The sequence below is a fragment of the Staurois parvus genome, unplaced genomic scaffold (assembly GCF_062004578.1).
Source record: "Staurois parvus isolate SC_StPar_1 unplaced genomic scaffold, SC_StPar_1.0 ptg000970l, whole genome shotgun sequence".
NCBI lineage: Eukaryota > Metazoa > Chordata > Amphibia > Anura > Ranidae > Staurois > Staurois parvus.
In genome coordinates this window covers 739,403-754,752 of record NW_028318766.1, presented here as the reverse complement: position 1 = coordinate 754,752, position 15,350 = coordinate 739,403, and positions in this window count along the sequence as shown.

Below are 15,350 nucleotides of genomic sequence, written 5' to 3'. Positions count from 1 at the left end.
AACAGCCTGAACAACCTAGATAACCTGATTTTCATGCTAGGTAAAAATTAAACCTAATGAAAAACCACTGTCATTTCCTATCATTAAAGTGACACTAAAGGTAATTTTTCAAATTAAAATAATAATGTTATACTAACCTGCTCGGCCCTGAACCTCTTCTTCACGGGTCTTCATCCGGTGATGAATTGCTTGCTATGGGGGCACACAGTGCATGCTCGCTCCTGAACTGTGTGTGTGTCTATGGATCCATGCTCTAGATTCCATAGACACACATGGCAGGGCTTAGCCCCACCCCCCGCTTCCTCCTTACTGCTTTGGATTGACAGCAGCAGGAGCGCTGGATCACTTCTCCCCTCTCTTCCTCCTCATACAGGCGAGGGGGAGGACAGAAAGAAAGCAATAAAATGTCTTTTACCTTACTTTATCTTTTAAAGTTACCCAACGCTGGCAGAAAGTTCTGGCTGGTGATTTTAAACTTGGCTTCGCCTCAAAGTCTTTCAAAGAAATTTAGAAAAATGGCAATATGGACAACTGGGAGTGAAATTTTTGTCTGTGAATTTGCTTATATCACTTCATTAATTGGAAATAGTAAGGTTACAATATAATTATTCCAGATGATAAATCCTTTATCAGACTTAGCAGAAATAATATATACTAAGGCTAGGTTCACATATGTGCGAGTGGTGCCTCTGCGGATCCACACAAAAGTCCGTGCAGCCGCACCACCCGCACAGAGGAATGCAGACCCGCGGGCAGGTGCAATTAATTCTAACGGCACGCCGCCCGCACTGGAAATCGCAACGGCACTGGGAACCAAGGTTCCCGTGCAAGCTGCGTTTTCAGAAGAAGCTCAGGGACTTCTTCCTTGCGTGTCCCCGGCACAGAAGTCCATTCAAATGAATGGGCTCTCGTGCCCGTGCAAAACGTCGACCGCAGGAACGCGGATATGTGAACCAGGGGTTAATACTTAACAAACTTCACACAAAATATTTGCACCAAAGGCATGCCTCAATAAAATCTTTTATCCAAACAAGCTTGAATGCTGTGGATACTGTAGGCCTATAACATTATACATTTGTTGATTACAATAAAAATTGCCTCTAGTAAGAGGACCACTGTAGGTTTACAGTTGTGCAATACTCTTTGAATGATGGATTGAACAGTGCTTCGTAAGATGTCCAAAGTTTTGGATAATTTTTTATAACCTAACCCTGCTTTAAACTTCTCCACAACTTTATCCCTGACCTGTCTGGTGTGTTCCTTGGCCTTCATGATGCTGTTTTTTCAATAATGTTCTCTAAAAAACCTCTGAAGGCTTCACATAACAGCTGTATTTATATGGAGATTAAATTACACACAGGTGGACTATTTACTAATTAGGTGACTTCTGAAGCAATTGTTTCCACTAGATTTTAGTTATGGGTATCAGAGTAAAAGGGGCTGAATACAAATACACACCACACTTTTCAGATATCTATTTGTAAAAAGTTTTGAAATCCATTTATCATTTTCCTTCCACTTCTAAATTATGTGCCACTTTGTGTTGGTCTATCACATAAAATACATTTAAGTTTTTGGTTGTAACATGACAAAATATGGAACATTTCAAGAGGTATGAATACTTTTTCAAGGCTCTGTATTACCCTAGAAGTCTATGTGTTGATTTACTAAAGGCAAATAGACTGTTCACTTTGGAAGGGATGTTTCACTTTGCATGGGCATTTTCCCCCAGAGATTAGTGAATGAGGTGGCTTCTATCATCCACATAAGCACAAGCAAAAATGCAGTTTTTTATTTTCCTTGAATGTGATTGGGTATTCTTTGCAAAGTAAAATTTTACTACATTCACTAAGCTCTAGGACATATTCCTGTGAAAAGTGCAATTTCCCTTGCAAAGTGAGTTTTTGTCTTTGGTAAATCAACCCCTATTTGTCACTCTTTACTTAAGTCCTGTGTTTTATTTTTTCACATTTTGTTACGCAGTGGAATTAATAACATGATTACCTAAAGAAATTCTTATTGACCTAGTGACATGACCTTTACTATAATTTAGTTGTCAAAAAGTTGTCATTCACAAAGCTTGCAAAACCAAAGGAACCAATTTGTCTTTATTATCTCAGGATATGGCTGTCTCAAGTTGAATACTTCAATAAGACGTTTATTTAACATGTTTGACTGATAATCTAATGTGTTACTCATGATTTACTCAGAGGAAAAAAAATAGCCTGAAAATGATTTCTTTCGTTTCTGTCTTCTTTAGATAGACAAGGTGAAAAGAGACAAAATGCAGTGTCAGTCTGTCCTCCTCATTAGATACTATCATGGCTAGAACAGCAGTGTGTCTAATTCAATTTTTTTTCTGTGCAGTAGATTGGATGTTTCATTGCACAGAGAAAAGATTACTATAATCATTTTGATTAGGATATATGCCATGGCTAGAAGCATTTTGCACTGTCCGAAATATAAATTCCCATGGAAATGTAAAAGAAGTGAGTCAAATTCTAGTGATATTCAAAATAGAATGGAATAAAGAGAATCCGTATTTTGGACACACCAACGATTATGAAGTGATGAAGGAATAATTTAGTATTTTTTCAATTACAAATAACATTACAAATAAATATATGAAACTTAATTTATTATAAACATATTAATTAAATAGACTCAAATAATTTGTCAAAGAATTTGAACTATTTGCTTATAGATATATTTTAATACAGCAAAAACAATATAATTATATTAAAAGTTTGATAAGTGTAGTCTTTTTAGGTTAATTTTGTTAATTTTTTTTGTATAAAAGTCAACAATTTAGGATATTAAAAGGCAACCCTAACCTTTTGCATTTTATATTACAGAATTTTACTGCATTCTATTTTATTGTATGTTATTCTGCTGCTTTCTTTATTCAAATAAAGAACTGAAATGAAAATAAAAACAGTAGTATTTTATGATTGTATATTGATATGCCACGCCAAAAGCCAATAAATTTCAAGCTCTTTGCGGTAGTAAACTGCAGTAAAAAAAAAAAATCCCTTGCAAGGTAATGACATAATGTGCTAGTATGCATTGCTTTAAAACAAAGCCCTCCAACGGTGTGCTGTCACCACCGCACAGGATTCCATCTTCACCAGGTCTTCCTTCCGGGTTCTCAAGATCTGGCCATCTGACTGACTAAGCCGCGATGATGTCACGGGCCATGGCACAGTGCTCTGAAGGAACGACAAGGATATTCTTCACAGTGCTCTCATAAAGAGTGAATATCTCCTAAAAGATGCACGTTTAGGAGATATTAATTTTACCTACAGGTAAGCTTTATTATACGTTTAACACTAGGTTAGAGTATAAAAAAAAAAGTTTACTACCACTTTAAGATGCAACCAAAACCTTTTAATGCAGCTGGGTGTGATATAGGAAGCAGTTGTTTGTTGTATTTGCTTATATATTAGAAACAATATTACAAACAACAAAACATTGTGAGATTGTTCTTTAACAGGGACTACTTTAAAGCGGAATTTTACCTACCAATGTAACGTAGTAGAAAATGTCAGCCCAGATGCTGTTGTTTACTGTTTTGCAAGTGATGTGGGACGGGACCCTTGAGTGTACAGAGCTGCTGAGAGATCAACTTCAACAACTTTATTTCTTCTGCTTTGAACCCTGAGGATGAATTGCTATATAGTGCCTACAGCTACATAGATCAGTGAGGGCTTTTTTGATGACCATTTACTGCTTGCTATGAATACGTAAGTACTTGAATGCCCATAACTGGTCCACACATTTCCTTTAGGCAGATTTGGTTTTTGTTCTGTGAGCAACTAATACAAAATATTGCAGTCGGGGTAGACACACACACACGTACGCCGATACAGAGTTCTGATACGTTGTGGTGAGATTTGCATCTATTAAACATGTACGAAATTCTGAAGGACCCTCTGCAGACTGGTATATACCCATAGAGGGATTACTTTGATGCGGTTGGCCAGCTTAAACATGTATTGCAATATGTGTGAACTAACTATCCCTATTTTTTATTGCAAAGTCTGCTGGAAAGGGTATATACCAGTGTGCAGAGGGTCCTTGAGAATTTCTAGTGGTAATACGTGGTTACACCCCTTTAGTCCCTGATAGATAAATGCATGTGCTAGCTATTGGGATTTGAGCACAGGTATATCTTGTTTGTTCATCCAAAATGTATGGATTCAAATTGTACTGCAAGGAATAGCGTGCGATTTTGAATAGGACTGCCGTGCGATCCCAATCCAAATTGCATGCAATTTCCACACTGCTCCTATGTGAACCCAGGCTTGTCATTTTCATTCCCCACAGCTTTCTCTCCTCTCTGTGCAGGGATGACAGTATGGGCTAGATAGCTTCTGATTGGTCAGCACAATGATGATGCTGACCAATCATAAGCCATCTAGTCTGTACTGTCATCCCTGCAAGGAGAGGAGAGAAAGCAGCTACACTGGTCTGGGTATTTGAAAACCCTCCCCGGCTTTCTCTCCTCTCCTTGCAGGGATGACAGTACAGGCTAGACAGCTTCTGATTGGTCAGCACCATGATGCACACAAAGGAGCGAAAGATGCAGAGATTTAAAATCCCCAGACCTGTGAAGCAGCTTTTCCTTTTGTTTCAGCATGGGATTGGTGCAGGGAGGTTTCCCGTACCGCTCCTGTGACAAGCCTGGTTTCACACAAGAGCAGTGGGAAAACTGCATGCAATTTGGACAAGAATTGCTCCGCATTCCTGTTCCAATTGCATGATATTCTTTGTGGTGCAATTTGTGTCCATACACTTTGAATTGACGCAAATCGTACCTCAAAGTATCGGTTTTGGGCATTGGGAGCATTTTGACTAGTATGAGTACTAAATTAACTGGTTTTCTGCAATAATTTGCCATAAAATGTGATTTCATCCTCATCTAAGTCACAAAACACAAAAACAATTCTCATATATATCTTGTATTTATTGAACAAAATGTTTAGGCATCCATCAGTCGACATTTAGACAAATTGTCTTTAAATGAAGACAGTTTAGCACTGTGGTTACTCATCCTAGAAGTGGGCACCCAGCCAAGATGATTCCCAAAGCACAATGCAGAATCCTCAGTGAGGTAAAGCATGCATCAGCAACCTCTAAAGCTAAAGACATCACTGGAATTGGCAAACATCTCTGTTCATAAGTCTATCATATGTAAGTCTTTGAATAGGCAAAACACTACAAAAGAAGACGCTGTTCTCCTAAAAAACATTGCTATGCTCCTGAAATTTGGCAAAGAGCACCGTGGCAAACCACAACACTACTGGGAAAAAGGTTTTTGGACTGATGAAACAAAATTGTTCAGGAAGAATACTCCGCACTAAGTATGGGGCAAAAAGGGCACAGCTTACCAACATCAATGGTGGAGTGTGGTGGAGGGAACATCATGATTTGGATTTGCTTCACTGCCTCAAGGCCTGGACCACTTGCCATCATTGAGGGGAAAATTAATTCCCACGTTTACCAAAATATCCTACTGGATAATGTCAGGGTGACCATCCACCAGCTGAAGCTTACTATCAAGCATTAAAGTAAATCCACCACAGACTGGCTTCAGAAACAGAAAACGCGCCTATTGGAGTGGCTCAGTCAGAGCCCAGACCTTAACCCTATAGAAATGCTGTGGAATGGCCACAAGAGAGCACCAGATATCCTACCAGGTATGATCCAGAGCTACTTAAAGCACTTGCTTTAAGTCATTACTGCCAAAGGAGGTTCGACAAGCTATTAACTCCATGGGTTCATTACTTCCCCCCCCCCAGCACTGTGAATGTTTAATGGGCCTATTGAAAAAAGACAAAGAAAGAAAGAAAAATAAATTAGAACAGTTTTTGTGTTATCAGCTTAAGCCAGGGGCGGACTGACCATTTGGAAACTCGGGCATTGACTGAGGGCCCGGGGTCAGTAGGGGGCCCCATGAGATGCCCCTGGTACCTTTTTCATAGGCTTTTTTGAGTTTGTGCAAGGACATTTTATGACAAAATACTGCAGAAAACCTGTGAATCCCAAGGAGTTCAAATGCTTTTTCTTGCCACTGTTTGTACCTTTTTGGATGTATGCATGTTTTAGTTGTGCACAGTACAATAATTGAGTTGGAAAGTCTACTGCATCCTATTGTTTATGGATTTTAACCCTCACCAGAAAGACTCTCCTTTTTATTTTACCCACTAAAAGGTTCCTGAAAGAGATCACCAAAAACATCATCTGGCTCCTCTATTCATTTTTGTGTGCTAAAATATTATTTCAGACCCCAAAAACACAACATTGCAGCTTTTTAATGAAATAATTTTTTTTAGCACACAGCCCCAAAGTACATTGGCCCATAGTATACCCTCCCAGCTCTTATCTTTCCTTATGCTTTCTTGTTGCAGAAGATTCCCTCATTGCCATGAGGAGATAACTGGGAACTGGCATATAGGGCAAATACAAACAAATGACCTTTCTAGGCCTTACTAATGTGCAAATGTGAGATTATGGGGAATGTATAGTACAGCATACAAAACCAATATGTTTAAGAAGAGGAAATGTAAAGCACAGGGTATCTAATGATGCATTATGGAATAGTGAAAGTACAGCAAAGAATACAGAATGAGGCATTGTGGGCTAATATACAGCAAAGTGTACAGAATGGGGTAATGTTAGTGAGTGTAAAGCACAGTTTACAAAATAAAATTGTTTGGAATAGAGAATGTAGAGCACAGCATACAGAATGAAACTGAGTGTAAAGGTACAGCACAGCATACAGATTTAATTGGTGAGTAATAGATAATGCACAGTATACCAGATGAGGCAGTGTTGAATGGTGAATGTTCACAGCAGTGTACAGAACGAGGCAGTGTGAAATAAACATTTCATAGCACAGCTAGAAATTTCTTGGCCCTTTAAACCTCCCCAGGTCCAGTGGCATGGAATGGCCAATAATAGGGTCTGGGTTATGTGCCAGCCCTCTCACTATAAACGTCAGAACAGCCATATTGACAAAACTCTTAACTGTGATGAGAAAAGTATAGAGAGTGCTGCTGATAAAGTGCAAAATGGCAACTATTAGGGCTTGTAGGCACTGGCCTTTTATAAGAAAACGTACAATAGTGTACCCACCTTTTACTTTAAATTGTAAATGTATTGGTAAATAAACCACTAAAAACACTCACAAAAATGGGAAATCAAGAAGTGCATCAACATCCTAGAGATACTTAAGCTGAAAGCCTGACAACCATGGCCAGTGGTGGAGTTGTGTCTTTGATGTGTCGGTTGCATTGGATTCACCATGATGTGTCTGCACAGTGGTGGAAAACAAGTTGGTCCTTAGTTGGACCCTTTCAAACCACCCATTGTTGTAAATGGACATGTTCGTTTACACCACCGTGCATCCTATCCGATCACCTAAAAACAGACAGATGGGGGATCCATTCCTTGGTGTACAGGCTAAATGACCCATAATCCAGGAAGCCCACTGCTGGTCCTCTGGGCGGCTTTTATCACGGCTAAGAGCCTTGTCTGAGGTCCGCTGGGTCCATGTGAAGTGGGCAGTGGTGTCAGCAGAGTCTTCCCTAGGAACACACACCCACACAGTTCCAGTGTTCACAGTCCACTGGCTGAAGTTGGGTGAGCTAATTTAAAAATGCTTTGTATTCAAATGAATGCTGCATTGCTAGGTATTGTTGTGCCTTGCTCCTTGCAGCCGCTGTGCATACCCTGAGCTCCTACACAGATAGTACTCTACAAAACAAGTATACAAAGTAATACTTTTTCTGTACACACATGGCATTAACCTGTTGGTGGCTTCTCATGTTTGCTTTACTATTGTGCCATTATGACAACCCCCTCATAAGACCAGCATTCCCAGAGAAGGCAGAGGAGTCGCCTGCGGATGACCACTGTAGCCAGCATTGCCTGTTGGAGTATAGAACATCCTTTTATATTTGTTTGTGCTCTCCAGTTTCTCAAAAAAAAAAAAAACAGAGACGGTCTAGATGTTTGTGGACATCGCAGAATATTATTGTAATTCTGTTGCAGATTCCTACCTTTTTGTTGCTCTTCTTAACAAAACATTTGCATCATGTCCTGTTCTCTGGCAGAGCAAATTTTGGTTCATTACCCACCTGGTGACTTCAGGGCTGTGGTTGGAAGCTGTAGTATCGGCATCCCTCTCGCAGTGGTTAACCTGTTAGGGTTTGGGGTTTTTTTTTAGCTGCTTTAAGCAGCAGGCAAAGCCCTGTGAAAGGATGATCTAGTCTGGCAATGAGCAGTCTCAGAGCTTTCCCAACCAAAGCAATGTTTCAAACTTATCAAACCTCTTCAGCATGATTGTGAGATGAACATGAGTGTAAGTGTTCCATTTACCCTGTGAAGGGGTTATGTGTTCTAACAATGAGCAGTCTCATAGCCTTCCCAGGCAAAACAGCCTCTTAAGACTCTCCAAAGGGGAAGAGACAGATGAACATGACAATACAAATCTTGCTTCGTTCAAGCAACCAGAAATGAGGATGATGACTCCTAACATGTTGTCACATTCATTAACTGTAGCAATCGTGCACACAGAGATGGACGCGGTCATCCATTTTGCTCCAAACCCTCCCAGAGGGAGAGCTCATGGCTATAAACCCCAATTAGCCTGCCCCCCCCGTATGTCTGCGAGACTCTTGCTGGAAAAGGATCGTAAAGCCATAGACCAAGTCCTTCACTGAGCTCAAAGACATTCCAGGTAGTCGTAAACCAGACACCACATTCAACATTCATTTTCCCCTATGATTACATATTTTGGAATATGAAAGACTTCCATAAAAACCAGGCATAAATTCAGATTGGCCACTTTAATACAAGCCGCCTGATATATTACACCCCCTAGCTGACATCTACAGGAGAGCAGACAATGATATCTCCTTAACCGTCCCAGCAGGTATGTCATATTTCATATCTAGACGTTCAGCAGATGCGTCTGCATATTAATCTACTAGTGGCAAGGCTGCTAAATGCACCGAGAGTAAGTTATGAACCAGGACATCAACTGCGAGGGTTTTTGGTTCTAGCTTGGGTCTCCGCCCAAACACTCCTCCCCAAATGAGGCAATTGGTTCTCTGCTGTAAGGAGACACCCTGCTGAGTTCCTAGAAAAAGGCTGTCATGTTCAGTTAAGTTAAGCTAAGCTGAGTTGAGTTGAAGTTGAAGAAGCTCCCTTTTAACATTGGAACTAAGTTGGGAGATAAGGCCGTTTTGCTCAGAAAACTTGAAAGCTGCTTAAACCAGGACTTTTGGCAAGTACTTTATCTCTCTAAATTCCTTTCTGTTATCTCTTTGCTGTGCTATTGTTCTCTGTATATTTATATACATATATATATATATATATATATATTGGCTACATCTTTTTTCTGTAAATATGTTTATTGCACCCTTTTGACCTTTTAGTAATAAATCTTACTTTCTGAAAGTGTTGAACTGTTTCTAAAGCTCTTTAATGCAAACTAAGAACCCCTGTCTCTGAAGAGCACTACAGTGTGTTTTAAACATCTGCATACATCTGTCTGCGGTGACATTGTGTATACAAACGATTATTCAAACATCATAGTCTTATTGCTGATATTGCCGCGTTTCCTCTTTCTCTGTACAAAAAGGTGGTGGCAGTGTGAAGGGTTAATTGCGTAATTATGCATAAAAGTGGCCACCCGCCCAAGTCTATAACTGGCTTATGAAGCAAGGACACATAAACAGGCATCACATAGTGAAAAAAGAGGGAGAGAACAATGTTCTTGGACAACTTGCCAGCCAGCCTGCTAACAACCAAATTAACCTGTCTAACAGTATGCGTTTATAACAGGGGTTTAGTTAGCACACATTTGCAAATACATACGTAAGCCACAGAGCCACGACACGGCACCCTGATCATCTGTGGTCCTAACTCTAAAATTTGTGAGTCCCCATAGTAGAGGCACATGCATTTAATGGATAGATCAAGGGCAGGTGGACCTGAGGGAGCCACCCCTCTTAAAGGCAAAGGAGTGCACTGGACCCCAGCATGTAGCACAATGGCAACCAGGGTCCTAGTGCACCCACGTACCAAAAAATCAAACATGCATAAAAGTGGCCACCCGCCCAAGTCTATAACTGGCTTATGAAGCAAGGACACATAAACAGGCATCACATAGTGAAATTTTTAATTGCGTAATTAACCTGACCCAGTAACAATTGCTCCCAGGCTGCAAGTACACAGATTGTGATCCATTAGCTGGAAAATCTTTGTGCAGGGTGCAGCTGGGCGAGGCATTGTTATGCATGTGCAGCGTGGTTTTAGACTGGCTAGTCCTTTGGTCACGAGTTTGGTGAGAAGGGCTGGGGTCTGATGCCGCGATTGTCACATTAACCACTTGCCCTCCAGAGGATTCCCCCCCCCCCCACCTTCCCAACCAGTCCATTTGTTTCTGTTCGGCACTGCGCTAATGCTGTACCCAAATGAAATTTAGGTCCTTTTCTTCACACCAATAGAGCTTTCTTTTGGTGGTTTTTGATCACCTCTGCGGTTTTTATTTTTTGCGCTATAAACAAAAAAAGACCAAAAATTTTGAAAAATAAACTATATCACTTTTGGTTACAAAAAATGTCCAATAAACTCAAAGTTAGTTATAACTTTAGGTTAAAATGTATTCTGCTACATGTCTTTGGTAAAAGAAAATCTCAATACATGTACCGTATTTTCCCCCGTATAAGACGACTTTTTAACCCATGAAAATCTTCTCAAAAGTCGGGGGTCGTCTTATACGCCGGTATACGGCGTGCTGACACTTCTGAGCCGGTGTCAGGGCGCCACTTTTTAGGGGGGTGGCGTGGTGCCACCACCGCCCCCGCTTCCAACAGAAGGGACACTAAGTACAGGGGCGGGCAGGGGGCTGCTGTTTCTTACCCGGCTCCGGTCCCAGTCCCACAACGATCCAGTCCAGGAAGCGCGGCTGATCCTTCATTCAGTTCGGCCGCTTGATGTTCGCGTGGCCGCTCGGCTCCACCTCCTCACCGGTGATTGGGCGCCAGAACTGTAGCTCAGGAAAGGCACACAGGTGGCCAATCACCGGCGAGGAGGCGGAGCCGAGCGGCCCCGCAAAAATTGAGTGAGAGCGGCCAGTAAGTGTGCCGTGAAGATGGTGCTGCTACAACCACATGCTGGAACAGGGGTCAGCAAGTGTCATTGGTGTCAGTGGGAGGAATAGTGCCCCATCATTGGTGTCACTGATACTAATGATGGGGCATTATTCCTCCCACTGACACCAACGATGGGGCACTATTCCTCCCGCCACTGACACGAACGATGGGGCACTATTCCTCTCCCCCCACTGAAACCAACGATGGGGCACTATTCCTCCCCCCCCCACTGACACCAACGATGGGGCACTATTCCTCCCCCCCCACTGACACCAACGATGGGGCACTATTCCACCCCCCACTGACACCAACGATGGAACACTATTCCTTCTCCCACTGACACTAATAATGGGGTACTATTCCTCCCACTGACACCAATGTTGGGACACTATTCCTCCCACTGACACCAATGTTGGGACACTATTCCTCCCACTGACACCAATGACGGGGCACTATTCCTCCCACTGACACCAATGACGGGGCATGATTCCTCCCACTGACACCAATGATGGGGCACTATTCCTGCCACTGATACCAATGATGGGGTACGATTCCTCCCACTGACACCAATGATGGGGTGCTATTCCTCCCACTGACACCAATGATAGGGTGCTATTCCTCCCACTTACACCAATGATGGGACATGATTCCTCTCTCTGACACCAATGATGGGGCACTATTCCTCCCACTGACACCAATGATGGAACACTATTCCTCCCACTGACACCAATGATGGGGCACTATTCCTCCCACTGACACCAATGATGGGGCACTATTTCTCCCACTGACACTGATGGAGAACTATTCCTCTCACTGATACTAATGATGGGACACTATTCCTCACACACTGACACTAATGATGGGGCACCATCATTGGTGTCAGTGGGAGGAATAGTGTCCCATCATTGGTGTCAGTGGGAGGAATAGTGCCCCATCATTGGTGTCAGTGGGAGGAATACCACCCCATCATTGGAATACCATACCATATTGAAATCAAATTTATTTTTTAATTTTTATTTGGTGTGCGTTGGAAGAGGGGTAGTCTTATATGGCAAGTATAGCCCAAACCCTATATTTTAACAGGAAAAGTAGGGGGTCGTCTTATATGCGCAGTCGTCTTATACGCCAGAAAATACGGTATATTAATTGGTTTGTGTAAAAGTTATAGCGTCTACAAACCATGGTATATATATTGGAATTTACGTAGCTTTTACTTTCTGACTGCCTACCACATTTCAGTACAAACCCCCCAAATGACCCCTTTATGGAAAGAAGACACCCCAAGGATTTTACAGAGAGGCATATTGAGTCCATGGAACATTTTATTTTTTTACACAAATTGTTTGAATAAGACTATTTATTTATTTTTACAAAAAGTTGTCACTTTAATGATATACTGCTCATGCATGCCATGGGTATATGTGAAATAACACCACCAATAACACATTCTCCTACTTTTCCCGATTATGGGGATACCACATGTGAGAGACTTTTTGACAGCCTAGCTACACACAAGCCCCAAAATCCAATGACCACCTCCAGGCTTTCAAAGGGCATAGTTCCTCATATCACTTCCCCACTACTTATCATGGGTTCAGAGGCTCTAAAATGTCAGGATAGTACAAACACCCCCCCCCCAAATGACCCCCTTTTTAGGCACCCCAAAGAATTTGATAAGAGGCATGGTGAGTATTTTACAGATATTATTTTTGCACATTTTTCAAATGTAAATCTTTTGGGAAAAATATACTTTTTAGAATTTTAATGCACAAAAACACAATATATTGCCCAATTGTTTGATAAAATATAAAAGATGTTAAGCTGCGTAAATACAGTCATGGCCGAAATTGTTGGCACCCTTGATATTTCTCCAGGAAATCATGTATTTCTCACGAAACGTATTGCATTAACACATGTTTTGCTATACACATGTTTATTCCCTTTGTGTGTATTGGGACAAAACAAAAAAAGGGAGGAAAGAAAGCAAATTCGACATAATGTCACACAAACCTCCAAAAATGGGCTGGACAAAAGTATTGGCACCCTTTCACAACTGCGGATAAATAAGAATGTTACAAGCATGTGATGCTCCTGTAAACTCACCTGGGGCAAGTAACAGGTGTGGGCAATATAGAAATCACACCTGAAAGCAGATAAAAAGGAGAGACGTTCACTTAACCTTTGCATTGTGTGTCTGTCTGTGCCACACTAAGCATGGACAACAGAAAGAGGAGACGAGAACTGTCTGAGGACCTGAGAACCAAAATTGTGGCAAAATATCAACAATCTCAAGGTTACAAGTCCATCTCCAGAGAACTAGATTTGCCTTTGTCCACAGTGCGCAACATTATCAAGAAGTTTGCAACCCATGGCACTGTAGCTAATCTCCCTGGTCGTGGACGGATGAGGAAAATTGATGAAAGATTGCAACGCAGAATAGTCCGGATGGTGGATAAGCAGCCCCAAACATGTTCCAAAGACATTCAAGCTGTCCTGCAGGCTCAGGGAGCATCAGTGTCAGCGCGAACTATCCGTCGACATTTAAATGAAATGAAACGCTATGGCAGGAGACCCAGGAGGACCCCACTGCTGACACAGAGACATAAAAAAGCAAGACTACAGTTTGCCAAAATGTACTTGAGTAAGCCAAAAGCCTTCTGGGAAAACGTCTTGTGGACAGATGAGACCAAGATAGAGCTTTTCGGTAAAGCACATCATTCTACTGTTTACCGAAAACGGAATGAGGCCTACAAAGAACAAAACACAGTACCTACGGTAAAATATGGTGGAGGTTCAATGATGTTTTGGGGTTGTTTTGCTGCCTCTGGCACTGGGTGCCTTGACTGTGTGCAAGGCATCATGAAATCTGAGGATTACCAAAGGATTTTGGGTCGCACTGTAGGGCCCAGTGTCAGAAAGCTGGGTTTGCGTCCAAGATCCTGGGTCTTCCAGCAGGACAATGACCCCAAACATACGTCAAAAAGCACTCAGAAATGGATGGCAAAGAAGCGCTGGAGAGTTCTGAAGTGGCCAGCAATGAGCCCAGATCTAAATCCCATTGAACACCTGTGGAGAGATCTTAAAATTGCTGTTGGGAAAAGGTGTCCTTCCAATAAGAGAGACCTGGAGCTGTTTGCAAAGGAAGAGTGGTCCAAAATTCCGGGTGAGAGGTGTCAGAAGCTTATTGATGGTTATAGGAAGCGACTGATTTCAGTTATGTTTTCCAAAGGGTGTGCAACCAAATATTAAGTTAAGGGTGCCAATACTTTTGTCCAGCCCATTTTTGGGGTTTTGTGTGACATTATGTCATATTTGCTTTTCTGCCTCTGTTTTATATTTGTTCCAATACATACAAAGGGAATAAACATGTGTATAGCAAAACATGTGTTAATGCAATACCTTTTTTGTGTGAAATACTTGATTTTCAGGAAAAATATCAAGGGTGCCAACAATTTCGGCCATGACTGTAGATACCAAACATGACATGCTCTAAAAGTGCGCATACCTGTCAGGAATGGACTGGCCAGCAATAGTGGGACTCACCTGCCTTATGAGCTGCAGTACCAGGGCTGGCCAGCGGGTGCTCCCAGCAATCAGAGACTCAACCTTGCAGCCAGTCAAACACCTGGAACTAATTATACTGGTGTATTTAAGGGATGGCCAGACCTGCAGACTCTGCCTTGGTGTGTGTTTTTCCTGGGCCCTGTATCTTGTAAACCTGCGTTCCTGTTCCTGTTCCTGTTCCTGTCTTGTTGCTGACCCTGCTTGATTCTGACCTCTGCCGACTTCTCCTGTTCTGATCCCCGGCTTGTGACCCTGACCATCCCTCTGCCTGACCCTCTGTACCACGCTGCCCGCTACCTGCTGAACCTGGCCTGTGACCCCGACCATTCTCCGCTTGCTCCCCCTGTACCTACCTGCCTACCTATTGATATTGACCCGGCCTGCCTGATGACGCTTGCATTGTATGTACTGTTATCTGTGGGTGGTTGGTTTGGTTTGTTTGCACTGTGTTATGTTTTAGTATTGCACTGCGTTTATGTTTGTATTGTTAGTGGTAATAAATTATATTGTTTATAACATATCTGAAGTCTGCGTTTCCCTGCGTCAGTCACACACCTCTGGTCACACCTGGGAGCCCTGACATTACACCAAGGCCAATCCTGACCAGAAGTGGCTGCACAG